The sequence below is a fragment of the Pinus tabuliformis genome, chromosome 7 (assembly GCF_031772625.1).
Source record: "Pinus tabuliformis cultivar Carrire ecotype Pingquan chromosome 7, CPIR1, whole genome shotgun sequence".
In the NCBI taxonomy this organism is placed as follows: domain Eukaryota; kingdom Viridiplantae; phylum Streptophyta; class Pinopsida; order Pinales; family Pinaceae; genus Pinus; species Pinus tabuliformis.
Window position 1 is genome coordinate 1,540,399,991 of NC_142293.1, and position 14,678 is coordinate 1,540,414,668.

A 14,678-nucleotide genomic window follows, 5' to 3' on the forward strand; every position below is an offset into this window, starting at 1 on the left:
GCAGCTGTCACTTGGTCAGCTGGCACAAGTCCGCTAGGGCTCAAGCCAACTTCTATATGCTCACAGAAGAAGCTTTATGAGTGATGGACGAAAGCTAACTCAAAGGAGGCTAATCTATTTGCAGAAAGAAACTGAAAGCAAACAAAGCATGAAAACCCTAGTAAACCCTAATTTGACTAGCTAGGCCCTTACAATGCAAAACTGTGAATGAAACTTCTACCAATGATGCCATTACTTGCAGTGAGCTGAAATACATGCATCTAAGCTACTTGCATCTGAAATGGCATGTTTTTGTATTTTTTCATTAAGTGGTTGGATTTATTGTGATGATGCTTTGGATTAGGGTTTGACTGTGCAGGAGCAGTTCGATGGAAGGAAAGCATGGGCAAGGTCAGGATGGCTAGGAGAGGTCCCAGAGGGTCTCTAGCATCAGTCCACAGAAGTCTACCACGTTCGGACGCTCAGCAACCGAGTTTGCAGGCTTCTACAGGAAGTCTGCAGGGGATCCTACAGGAAACTCAGGGGTTCTACAGGAAGTCTGTGAAATTCTACAGGATGTTCGACCGTGGGAGTTTTGGGAGATGGTGAAGTGATGGAGTGGTGTGGGAGGATAGGTGAGATGGAGATGGAACTAGTGATGGCTCAGGAGCAGAGAAGTCAGATGGAGAAAGAGTGCATGCAGTGGGTTGATGGCTGGAAGGATGGGATCAACGAAAGGTTAAGTAAATGGAGCTACGTGAGTAATGGAAGAGCTGGAAGATAACGAGCTGAACAGAGGTCGGTTGAGTGGCTTCAGGTGTGGTTGACAAGAAGAGGAAGGTAATGGAATGGTGTGGAGCAGTGTAGATGAAACAAATTGTCTATGAATGTTACCAAAAACGAGAACTCTTTAACCTATGTTAACTGTGCTATTCTGAACCAATGAACAGCAGTGCAATTTGTGAAAGAAACTCGTGCATGGAAGTGGAATGAAGAAGTAATGATCAGGACCAAGGTGCATGGATGGATCTAGGACTAAAGTAACTGTTGCAGCTTGCATGGACGTGAAAAGAACTGCGTTTCTTTTTGGTGGTTGATATGGACTGCACCCCAATCCCTAAGCAGAGATGGCAGTGATCTCTAACAACCTTTTTCTGGAGCTCCAATGAATTATAACTATCCTCTTCTAACCTAAGCAACTGGAAGAAAATTCACCATAAACTAATCCTATTCAATCTCATAAAAACTAAATCAGCAGACTGTAAATTCGGATTGCATGTCAAAGTAAAGAAACGAAGTGCTGGAACGAAAGGCAAATAACATTACAACACAGAGGAGGTTTATTGCTCTCAGGTTGGGCCCTAACCTGAGAGCTATAGCTCCCTTAGAAACTCAGGATGAGATCAAAATCTGCCTGCCTTTATTCATAACCAAAAATCTGATGTCATGCCAAAACTGGCTTACAAAAAGAACCAACACCGAGCTGTAGCTCGTACTTCGAAATTACAAGAGTAATGCAAAAGTTCAAAAAGCTTCTATCAAAGGCTACGGCCTCAGTATTTATGCAAAATGATAATCCAACAGGTTTCCTTGATTTGTGGAGCTCGTCTGTCCAACTGAAGGTTAAACTGCTGATCCTGTAGAACAGTTGTAACTGCTGTTCCTGTAGAACGGTTGGCTGCCTCTAAGCTCGGTGGGGAGATTGGTTGGAGCTTGGAGCTATGGTGGGAATCACGAGGAAGGTCCCCAAGACTGTGGACATCCTCTCCTAAAAACCAGCAGTGCCACCTTACTGTCTCCTTGTCTCCTTTCTCGTGGTCTTTGCTCCCTTTTAATGCCAAAAACCTGAAATCATCATGTATTAGTCACGTAGATAGAATGCCTACCCTTCTTCCTACAAGCAACACGAATAAACCAAGAAATGAATGCATAAGCAATAAAAGATGAATGGTTTGAGCAAAGCAAGTAGGCCAAATGAGCCCAAATTGTACCAAAAATTGGGGCTCATCATCACCCCCCAGCTAAACTATTTGCTCATCCTTGAGCAACTTAGTCCAAATCTTCATCCTTCATTGCTTTCACTACTTCCCTTGCATCCCAAGGCTCTGTGGTAGTGTCCTCTCTGTGGATATGAAACCTTGCTTTCCTGTTCACCTCTTCTCATTGTTGACTGTCATCCTCCTCTGTATTGCCTTCAGTCAATCCTAGCAGTAGTGGTGGGCTGAGTTTAAGGCCAATCCAGCTGGCCTGGAGGCTTTGCATGGATTTCTTGTAAAGGTCAACCCTTGCTAAAGCTTCCCTCATCCGAATGGGGGTATGGTACTCTCGGATTTTCAAGCTGTGTGCCAGGGTATTCCATCTGCGTGCACATGCTTGGGCAGCACTTTCTCCCAACAACCTTTCCATGTCTTCAAAGTGAGCTATGGCTTGGCCCTGTTGGTCCATAAATCTCAAGGAAGCTGTGGGATCCGTAGCCAACTGTTGGTGGGCTGAGATGAGTGCCACCGGATCCTCTAGTTCTGGTCGAATGAACAGTGGCTCGCTCACTTCTCGGTTCATGACTGATTTTGCTTCAGCTGCTCTTTGATCCTCATGGTTTAACCATGAGGCGAACGCCATCAATTGCATATCACCCAAGGCAATATTGGGATCCCAGGAGACTTCATTAGGCAAAGCCAAATTGTGGAGGTAAAACTCTGCTAATTTGGCTTTGTCTTCTGACGAACTAGTACTGCACAATTCAGAAAATTGTTGTGGGTTTTGGATATGTGAAATACCTCTTTGTGCCAAGGTGTTTATTTGGAACTGCAGCCATTGATCTTTTAAGAACAATCCATATGATTTTGCAGGTGGTCTGCACTGAATTGCCTCCATGGCCCAACTGGCCATGCAGGCCAATTGTGCTTCCTTTTGTTGCAGCTGTTCTTTTAGGGCTTGCACTTCAATTTTTGTTTGCTGTTCTGCTTCCTGTAGAAGTGTCATTGGCTCTTCAAGACTGGTGGTCAGCTCCTTTTTGCTTTGTTGTTCTTTTGTGATGTCCTTGGAGGATGTTCCTGCCCCTGCCCTTAGTTCTTGTCGCTGCAATCTCAGCTTCTGATTTTCTTCCTGTAGAAGCACACGTTGGCAATTAGCCACATGTTTAGCCATGGTGAATTCACTCCTGACCTCCTTGAGTTGCTCTTGTAAAGGGCCTACGTCCGCCACACCCTTTGATTTGGCGATCTGCATCCATGTGTGGGAACGGACTCTTTCTTCCTCTAGTGCAAAAAATAGAGGCACAGTAAATTTCTGCGGTATGATTTTGCCCGCCTCTAAAAAGGTGTAGTATGAACTCAGATTAGGCGAAGGGCTAGGTTCTGGTATATGTTCTCTTTCTATCTCTTCAGGCAGTTCTACCTCACCCTCCCTTGGTGGTGATGAGGGTCCTTCTCCTTCCCTCTTTTCCGTTTCCTGTAGCCGGGCCAGAGTTTCCTGTAGAACATTTTCAGCTTCCTGTAGCCGAGTTTTTTCAGTCAACAGGTCTAACCTTTCTTGCCACGTATTTTTCTTTGGACTCCCCTTCTCGTAGGTGACTGTGATCCTAGAGGGTGACTTTTCCTTGGGAGAAGCAGGTGTATCTTCGATGATAATCGGGTTGCTGGATTGAGGTTGTGGCTTGCCCGTCTTTATCCTAACACTTCTTCGAGCTTTAAAGTATAGAGGGGTCTCCCTCTTCCTCTTTCCTTTTGGCTTAGGTGGTGTGCTGAGGCCAGCTAATACAGCTGCTGCCTCCCGTGCCAGAATATCCACCTTCTTCTCTTTGGGTTTCACCTTTTCGGGGCTTCCTGTAGAAGCCTGTTTCTGCAATTTTGGGCTTCCTGTAGACACAGGTGTCTCCACCTTTGCTTGCTTACCTGCCTGAGTTTTGCTTTTTGCTTTGGTTGCAGGTGCTGTTGAGGTACTTGGGCTGACGTGGACCACCTTAGCTTTGTCCATTCTGCTCTTCAGCCTCTTTTCTCTTGCTGACAAGATAGGTGTGCCACCTTTTTCTTTGTCCTCCTTTTCCTCATGCTTCTTCCTTTGTTCTTTCTTCTGCACTGTGGTCGGGGTCTTCTGCCCTTTTTCTCTCTGTCCCTCGGCCACTGCTTCTTATTCCTCATTGCTGGAGGAACCCGTTTCTTCGATCAACATTTTAATGTCTCCATCTTTTGTCAAATTCCGGAAGGATTCCCATGAGAGGGGAACCTTATATGAATGCAGCGCATCCTCCACAAGAAGCTTGATCAACCCATGGTGGGCTATCTGATCTGGTATGCCCTCTTTTAGCTTTGTGGCACACTCCATTAGAGACTGCAATAGGAAATAAGGGATGCTCAGTTTTTGTTCTACAGGAAGATCAATCCGGTGCCTCAATTCAGTGAGCAACCGAAAGTGATATGCATACACGATGCTAAAACGGCCTTCACAAGTGATATATTTCATGATTTGCAAACTGACTTCATTCCATGGTGGCAACAGACTCGTTCTTCGCACCCCATTTTTGTCCTCCGAGAATTCCTTATCAGGTGGAAAGAATTCTTTCTTTGCCTGCTGGCTCAGCTTTCTTTCTTCCTTATCCCAGGGCAAACCCATAGGAAGTTCTGTGATCCGACTGATATGTTGCGGGGTGAGCTTGAGGCTTAGACCTCTGAAGTTCACTGTGGCCAGTGTCTGGGATTTCGGCCTCAGAGCTTGCAAGAATTCTTCGGCCACTTCATCATCGTAACCCTGCAGCTTATCACAAAAAGACATCCATTGTGCTCGTGTGAAGAGCTCTACCACTTCCTGGTTTTCCCTTAATTTGGTTGAATCAGTGGGTTCCCGTCTTATAAACCCACCCGGCATGATGAACACGGTTGTTTTAACTAAAGGTGGCAAATGCGAAAGAGATTTGGTCTATTGAGACAGAGCATGCACATAATCCACAAAATTCAACACAGTCTAATTACACTGACATCCTGTAGAACGACAGTATAGGCACAACAAACAACAATTTCACCGATATCTTTATGACCAGACTGTGGACAATGATCTTGCCACTCTTACTAACCAGTTGCATGAAGAGTTCAGGGTTACCTCTTTAATGGGCCACCTTTTTACGTGAGGCACCCGCTTCCCTGTAGAAGACTGCGTTCCTGTAGAGACTGCGTTCCTGTAGAAACTGTGTTCCTGTAGGAGCAGTGCGCAAATTTCGGGGAGGACTGTAGTTGGCCTGCGCTCGAGGTGTGCTTCACCGGCATTCTGGTAGCCAAAAGCTCGGCGTATCAAAGTGCCGAGGAGATCAGAATAGCCACTCGAGTTTGAAGTGGTGGTTGATAAATGCATGCGCACAATCTAGCCGATTAGATTTTGAATCGGCGCAATCCGTGGCGCGGGGGGTGAGCTGTCCCCGTCGGACCGTTGGGCGACGTCATCCATCATTCGCCTGCGTATTCACTTGCTGCCGCATCCATTCCCACAGATCTGCCGCCGCCTCTTTCTGTTAAACTCATTGCTTCCGACGGGAGTGTTCTCACGTGCGTGCTGCTCATTCTCTTTGTCGTGGCCGCCACCCAAACATCCAACTATACCATAACTAGCCGACGTGGCCAGTCGACTGGCCATACAGCCGCCCAACCATTCACTTTTACGCTGTGCAAACAATTCAAAGTAAAATTCATGCGATTTGATGGAAGGAAGGGTCGAGACACTTACCTGCGTGGCTGCACACGATTTTTCCAGTTTTTGGACGATGGTGAGTGGATCTACCTGCTGCATGCGAACTTACACAGACCCGGAGGCTCATGGTTACAGGCTGCCGACGATGGAGTGGATGCTTTGGTTGCATGCGCCCGCGTTTCATTGCAGATGGCGGTGCTGTGAATGGTATCCACTCTAGCAGGTTTAACTGTTACAGGATTCCCGCGAGGTGTCTCGTAACAGTTCTTCCTCCTTGGGTGCATGCTGCACGACGGAGGATCTGGCTTTTCGATCACGCTCCCGAAGCTTCTGATGCCTGTGGTATGAGATCTCAACACTTGTTTATCTTTGAAAATGGCTTTTCCCGCGAGAACTCATCGATCTGCTTTGTTGGTGCAGGGAACTTGGTTGCATGTCGACAAGGATGGTGGAGCAAGGTAACAACAATGTGCAAGGGTGCCAACAGAGGCTTGCATGCGTCCAAACCGATCCGTAGTCGCTAGATCTCCTTTTAAAATGAATTCTGGGCCGTCCCAAACTTCTACAGGAAGTTTCCTGTAGAAATTTCGGGCTTCCTGTAGAAAGTCTGCACTTTCCTGTAGAAAATCCGCGTCTTCCTGTAGAAAGACTGCATCTTCCTGTAGAAGATTCAAACCATGATAAAATTGCACATACCTTGAAAAAACATGGGTATCCTTGGAGGAGGTGCTGGTGAGGTCCCTTGACAGCATGATAAGGACCCTTGGCTTTGAGTTGAAGGCTTCCTCTCCTCCATAGAACATCTGCAACCTGCATGCAATTTTACCATATTTTGCTTATTGTTTTTTTCTTCTTTTTTTCTCTCTTTTCTCCTTTTTTTTTTTTTTTTTTTTTTGAAAGATAACAAGGGCGCCTCAAAGAGGTTTTCACCCATGCCATCTGCCCTGAGCGCCTCAGAGAGGTTTTCACTCAAGGATCTTTTTCAAACCTTTTCCTTTTTTTTTGTTTTTTGAAAGACAATAGGGGCGCCTCAATGAGGTTTTCACCCCTACCACCTGCCTTGGGCGCCTCAGAGAGGTTTTCACCCAAGGATCTTTATTATTTTTTTCTTCTTTTTTTTTTTTTTTTTTTTTTTATATCCTTCAGGGTATGCCAAAAGCAGAGGCAGAACCCTTCTCTATGACCAATACAGATTTCTCCATAGTTTTGATGAACTCTTGTCTTGAGAGAGGTCTCCTGTAGATCTTCAATCGATGCCCATTAACAAGCATGGGAATGGCTTCCTCATCAATGGTTCGAATAAGGACAGATCCATTGTCATGGCATTTTTCCACTGCATATGTTCCTAGCCATCTGGTTCTCAGCTTCCCCTTGAAATCTTTGTATCTGAAGTCATACAACAAAGCCCAATCTCCCGGCTGAAATTGCTTGTCATGGAGATGTTGGTCATGCCACACCTTTCTCTGAAGTTGAACCACTTCTGAGTGAAGGAGGGCCTGCATTCGGTGCTCATCCAGGCCATTCAGCTGCAATAGCCTTTCTTGTTGTGCATGGCTGAGATCTAGGTCCAGCTGAGCTGCCATCCTCAAAGTGTTGTATTCAAACTCAATGGACAACAAAGCTTTCTTCCCATAGACCAGCTCATACGGTGTGAAGCCGGTGGTGGTCTTCCAAGTGGTGTTGTAAGCCCATGTGGCTTCAACCAGGCGATCTGCCCAGTCCTTTCTGCTGCTGCTCACCACCTTAGTCAAGATCCCTTCTAATGCTCTATTGGTGACTTCCACCTGCCCATTTTCTTGAGGGTGATAAGGGGTGGAAGTCCTATGCTTGATCTTGTGATGAGCTAGTAGATCTTCAACCAGGTTGGAGGTGAACTGGCTCCCTTGATCGGTGACCAGCTCTCTTGGATAGCCAAACTTATAGAAGATGTTTTCTCTTAGGAACTCGGCCACCTTTTCTTCTGTTGCTGCTTTGATTGCTTTGGTCTCTACCCACTTTGTCAAATAGTCAGTACACACAATGATGTAAGACCTTTGCCTCGAAGAGGGGTTGATTGGGCCCACAAAGTCCATGCCCCACTTCTCAAATGGCTCAAGAGTCACTTGAGGTTGGAGAGGCATCTCATCCTTTTGGGTCGGTTTCCCCATTCTTTGGCATTGGTCACACTGACTGACATATCTTCTGACATCTTGATGAAGTGTGGGCCAATAGTAGCCTGCCTGCAGGATTTTGAAGGCAGTTCTCTTTGCTGCAAAATGTCCTCCACAAGGCCCATCATGACAAGTGAGGAGGATATCAAAGACTTCCTCCTCCCTTACACAACGCCTTAAGATATGATCGGGGCCAAGCTTGAACAGATTGCCCCCGATCCAAGTAAATGAGGCACTTTTTCTGATGATTCTTCTCTTCTCTCTGGAAGATAGGTGCGGAGGGAACTGTGCTGAAACAAGATAGTTTGCTATATCAGCAAACCATGGAGAGAGTACTGAAATAGCAAACAGATGTTCATCGGGCATCTGGTCATCCACTGTTCCATCCTCATCTGCAGACAAATCCAATCTAGATAAAAAGTCAACAACAACATTTTCTCTACCTGGTTTGTCAACAATGGTCAAATCAAACTGCTGCAATAAAAGTAACCATCTAATAATACGAGCATTCACATCTGGTTTATTCATTAAATATCTAATTGCAGCATGGTCAGTATGTACAAAGGTCTGGTAACCAGTAATATAATGTCGGAACTTGTTCAGTGCATGGACCACAGCCAATAATTCTTTCTCGGTTACAGTGTAATTCAGCTCAGCTTTGGACAAGTTTTTGCTAACAAAGTAAATGGCATATGGAATTTTTTGCTCAACTTGTCCTAAAACTGCACCTATGGCTTTGTTCGAGGCATCAGTGTGGATGTGGAAAGGTAGGGTCCAGTTTGGACCTCTCAGGATTGGGGCTGACACCAACTTGTCCTTCAATTCATTTAAAGCCCTCTGACAATCGTCAGTCCATTTAAACTCCACATCTTTTGCCAACAGACCAAACAATGGCGAGGCTAGCTTGCTGAAATCTTTAATGAATCTCCGGTAGTATCCTGCTAATCCCAAGAAACTCCGGACATCCCTTACCTTTTGAGGAGGTGGAACCCTCTTGATGAGATCAATTTTGTTAGGATCCACCTGCAACCCTTGGCAAGAAATGGTATGGCCTAGCACGGTCCCTTCAGTCATTAGGAATTCACATTTTTCAGGACTAAGGGACAAGTTCATCTCGGTGCATTTGGTTAGGACTTTTCCCAGGTTGGACAATGCTTCCTGGAAGTTGGCCCCATAAGGAGTAAAGTCATCCATATAGATTTCTACTGCATCATGGACCAGCTCCGAGAAGATGCTCAAGACAGCTCTCTGGAAGGTAGCAGGAGCATTGCATAGCCCAAAGGGAAGGACTCGGTAGGCAAAGGTACCCCAAGGACAAGTGAAGGTGGTCTTATCTTGGTCTTCTGGGCTGATTTGGATTTGGTTGTACCCGCTAAACCCATCCAGGAAAGAGAAGAACTTCTTTCCTGCCAGTCCATCCAACACTTGATCTATGAAAGGTAGAGGGAAATGGTCTTTCTTGGTAGCTTTGTTCAGTTCTCGGTAGTCCACACAGATTCTCCATTTCCCATTTTTCTTGGGAACCAACACTAGAGGGGACACCCATTCACTATCTGAGATGGGGTAGATGAACCCGGCATCCAACAGTTTTTGCAATTTTTCCTTGACAATGTCCTTAAGGGCTGGATTCATTCTCCTCTGAGGTTGCCTAACCGGTTTACAATCCTCTTTGATGTATATATGATGGGTACAGACCGAAGGATGGACTCCTTTCATTTCCTTATAGCTCCAAGCAAAAGCATCTAGGTGGTTGTCCAACAGACTACACAACTCCTTTTCCTGGGAAGGAGATAGGGAGGAGCTGATCTTCAATGCTTTCTCAGGGCCAAACTCCACATTCTTGACTCTGGGAGTAACAGGGTTGGTTGTACAAAGATCCACTAAGGTGCTAGCTTGGGCATCCTCCACCAATTTCTCTAAGGGTAGTGCACTAGAAGGTGGATTCTGGATCAAGGTCTCGATCAAGTCATCCTCGGTTGGGGGGTCTCTTCTAGTGGTATCTAAGGTGCACAGAGGTGCTGAGTACACCTCGTCTTCCTCTCCTTCTTCCAACCAGAGTGGTAAGTCATGCTCTAAGGAGGGTTGGGCAGGAGGGTATAGGACTAGCTGCTTGGACATGGGACCATTTTTGATGGTCATGTTTCCTGCACGACAACTTATGTAAGCATCTGCAGTAGCTAACCAAGGCCTTCCCAAAATGAGAGGATATCCAGTAAGCTTTGCCTTTGGTTGCAGAACCAGGAAGTCTGCAGGGTATTCCCAAGAGTCAATAGAGACCAAGACATCCTCCACAATCCCTTCGGGAGTCACGGTGGAGCGATCTGCTAATTGCAGTACTGTCGAGGTCTTCCTCAAGGAACCCTGAAGATTGAGTTTAAGCATGGTATCCCTGGTCATCACATTAATGGCAGCCCCTAGATCAATCAAGGTGTGAGGTATAATGGTGCCATTGATGTGGACATCTACTACAGGACTTCCAGGATCTAGGTACTTTGGGCAGATGACTTGTCCTAACATAAGGTCAGACAGTTGTCCTATGACATTGATAGTTGAAGCATCTTTCTTCCGTCTGCCTGGGTGTTTGAAACACTTCTCCTTAACCAGTTTGTTGTATATTGGCACATCCTTGATGGCTTGGAGAAGTGGTATTTTTACACACAACTGCTTGAGCTCACCCAGAAGCTCATCCTCCTCTGGGTTGGGTTGTGTGGTGGCTGTTAGTCTCTCAGGAAAGGGTGGAATAGCCTTTGGTTCACTTTCTAGTTTATCTTCCTCATCCTCTGGGGGAGGAGGTTGGCGATCTGGTAGAGTCTTTCCAGATCGAAGATTGATCTCCTGGATCTCCACAGCATAGGTAGGGCATGAGGTTTCCCCAGTGTATACCTGCTGGGCCTGTCTATTGTTGCGGTTCGGGTTCGGTTGAGCAGGCATTTGAGGTTGCCTTGGAGGAGCAGGAGGTAATGGCTGAGGTTGAACTGGTGGTGGAGGCAAGATGGCAGGAGGAGTGTTGTATTGGGGCCTCCACCCCGACTGAGGTGCATTCCATTGAGGCTGTGGCTGGGCATGCGAGTGATATGAATGAGAAATAGGTTGAGTGGGGTACTGAGGTGGATAAGACCATGGAGGAGGCATGGACCATGAAGGATGAGCAGGGGGACCCCAGGAAGGCATAGGAGTCGATTGGTTGGGGCTGTAATAAGCTTGAGATGCCCCTTGCATCCCCTGCTGATAAGGTCTAGATCCTTGTGGCCTCCTTTGGTTGAGGTAATAGAGAGGTTCAGTGGGAGCTTCTGTCCCTTGGTACATGGCTTTAAATCCAGGTAAGGTTGGACACTAATTTGTGGGATGGTCCTCCTCACAGACGAAACACACTTCAACCGAATGCAATGGACATTCGTTCTTAGGGTGTCTCCTTGTGCACCTAGGGCAGAAGACAGCCAAGGCTCTCTCAGCTTCTTCTTTCTTTTGCTGAATCCTGAATGTGTCAAGCTACATGGCAATGGTCTGTCTCACCTCACTCTTAAGATCTTCTAATTGATTTGCAAGCTCATGTTTGGAGAAAGGGACACTAGTTGAGAGGAGGTTTCCTCTACCTCGTTTCCGAGCTGCCCTGGAGTGGTTTCTAAACACAGTCTTGATGTCCTCATAAGGCAGTTGGTAAATGTCCCCCCCAGCTAACATGTGAAGGGTATCTAAGAGGTCTTCAGGGACTCCTCGGAGCAGGACCAACTTGAGGGATTCAGGGTCAAGTGTGCACCTGGCCCGCTTATAGCTTAGTTGGAACCTCTCCTCATAATCCTCTAAGGACTCATCATTTCCCATGGTCATTCGAAAGATTTCCCCCTTTGTTTCCTTGGACCTACAGTAATCCCGGTACTTGGTATTGAAAGCTTGCTGCATCTGAGCCCAAGTGGTGATACTATTCCCAGGTAAGCCCATGAACCAGCGTAATGCTGCATCCTTAAGAGTGGAAGGGAAAAGTTTCAGCTTTTGCTCATCTTCAGTATAGTCATAGGTTCTACAAAGGACAACAAACTCAAACAGGAAGGTATCCGGATCTTCAGTAGTCAGCCCATGGAAGTGAGGTAAGGCGGAGGGGCTAATGTTCTTCATTTTCATCTCTCCATTGGTCTCTCGGATGGGGAAGGCACCTTCTATTCTCTCATCTTCTCTTCTATTGTCAGCCATAGCTTCAGATGGAGTGGTCTCTAACTCTTCTTCTACTATAGGATCTTTGTATATCTCAGGATGTTCACCTATAGGTTCTTCTGGGTCACTGTCACCAAAGAAGAGAGAAGGGTGACTCAGTGATGTGGTGGGGGTGTTTGGTAGGAATTTGCCTGATCTATCTCGGTTCCTACGAGGCATGAAATGGAAAAGACTTTCTTTTCTTTTGATTGTTTTTGTTTTTTTTTCCTTTGGTACCTGCAAAACTGAAACAGATTGATCTACAACTAACTATGAAAGATGCAGAATTAAACTGAAAGCAGGAAAGAACTAATCTACTTTGCTCAAATGAAATTGCAAGAATGGAAATGCTAGTCTACGCTTGCAGAAAGGAAATGCTAATCTATGAAAGCAGGAAATGCTAATTTATGAAAGCAGGAAATGCTAATCTATGAAAGCAGGAAATGTCTATGCTACTTTTGCAGAATGGAAATGAAATAAACTACTTAGCAGAAGGCAAGAGTAAGAAAGTAGAAGAAAAGCAACAATTACTAATACTCTGACGCTTCCCCGGCAATGGCACCAAAAAGATGGTGGGCTCCAGTATCGTAGCAATAATGCTACAACTCCTGGAGCTTCCTATCTCTAATTTTATCAACCCGGTAGTTCGTACAAACTTGGAAGCGACGGTGCTGTATGCACAAGTACTAGCTCTTGTCGCAGCTGTCACTTGGTCAGCTGGCACAAGTCCGCTAGGGCTCAAGCCAACTTCTATATGCTCACAGAAGAAGCTTTATGAGTGATGGACGAAAGCTAACTCAAAGGAGGCTAATCTATTTGCAGAAAGAAACTGAAAGCCAACAAAGCATGAAAACCCTAGTAAACCCTAATTTGACTAGCTAGGCCCTTACAATGCCAAACTGTGAATGAAACTTCTACCAATGATACCATTACTTACAGTGAGCTGAAATACATGCATCTAAGCTACTTGCATCTGAAATGACATGTTTTTGTATTTTTTCATTAAGTGGTTGGATTTATTGTGATGATGCTTTGGATTAGGGTTTGACTGTGCAGGAGCGGTTCGAATGGAAGGAAAGCATGGGCAAGGTCAGGATGGCTAGGAGAGGTCCCAGAGGGTCTCTAGCATCAGTCAACAGAAGTCTACCACGTTCGGACGCTCAGCAACCGAGTTTGCAGGCTTCTACAGGAAGTCTGTAGGGGATCCTACAGGAAACTCAGGGGTTCTACAGGAAGTCTGTGAAATTCTACAGGATGTTCGACCGTGGGAGTTTTGGGAGATGGTGAAGTGATGGAGTGGTGTGGGAGGATAGGTGAGATGGAGATGGAACTAGTGATGGCTCAGGAGCAGAGAAGTCAGATGGAGAAAGAGTGCATGCAGTGGGTTGATGGCTGGAAGGATGGGATCAACGAAAGGTTAAGTAAATGGAGCTACGTGAGTAATGGATGAGCTGGAAGATAACGAGCTGAACAGAGGTCGGTTGAGTGGCTTCAGGTGTGGTTGACAAGAAGAGGAAGGTAATGGAATGGTGTGGAGCAGTGTAGATGAAACAAATTGTCTATGAATGTTACCAAAAACGAGAACTCTTTAACCTATGTTAACTGTGCTATTCTGAACCAATGAACAACAGTGCAATTTGTGAAAGAAACTCGTGCATGGAAGTGGAATGAAGAAGTAATGATCAGGACCAAGGTGCATGGATGGATCTACGACTAAAGTAACTGTTGCAGCTTGCATGGACGTGAAAAGAACTGCGTTTCTTTTTGGTGGTTGATATGGACTGCACCCCAATCCCTAAGCAGAGATGGCAGTGATCTCTAACAACCTTTTTCTGGAGCTCCAATGAATTATAACTATCCTCTTCTAACCTAAGCAACTGGAAGCAAATTCACCATAAACTAATCCTATTCAATCTCATAAAAACTAAATCAGCAGACTGTAAATTCGGATTGCATGTCAAAGTAAAGAAACGAAGTGCTGGAACGAAAGGCAAATAACATTACAACACAGAGGAGGTCTATTGCTCTCAGGTTGGGCCCTAACCTGAGAGCTATAGCTCCCTTAGAAACTCAGGTTGAGATCAAAATCTGCCTGCCTTTATTCATAACCAAAAATCTGATGTCATGCCAAAACTGGCTTACAAAAAGAACCAACACCGAGCTGTAGCTCGTACTTCGAAATTACAAGAGTAATGCAAAAGTTCAAAAAGCTTCTATCAAAGGCTACGGCCTCAGTATTTATGCAAAATGATAATCCAACAGGTTTCCTTGATTTGTGGAGCTCGGCTGTCCAACTGAAGGTTAAACTGCTGATCCTGTAGAACAGTTGTAACTGCTGTTCCTGTAGAACGGTTGGCTGCCTCTAAGCTCGGTGGGGAGATTGGTTGGAGCTCGGAGCTATGGTGGGAATCACGAGGAAGGTCCCCAAGACTGTGGACATCCTCTCCTAAAAACCAACAGTGCCACCTTACTGTCTCCTTGTCTCCTTTCTCGTGGTCTTTGCTCCCTTTTAATGCCAAAAACCTGAAATCATCATGTATTAGTCACGTAGATAGAATGCCTACCCTTCTTCCTACAAACAACACGAATAAACCAAGAAATGAATGTATAAGCAATAAAAGATGAATGGTTTGAGCAAAGCAAGTAGGCCAAATGAGCCCAAATTGTACCAAAAATTGGGGCTCA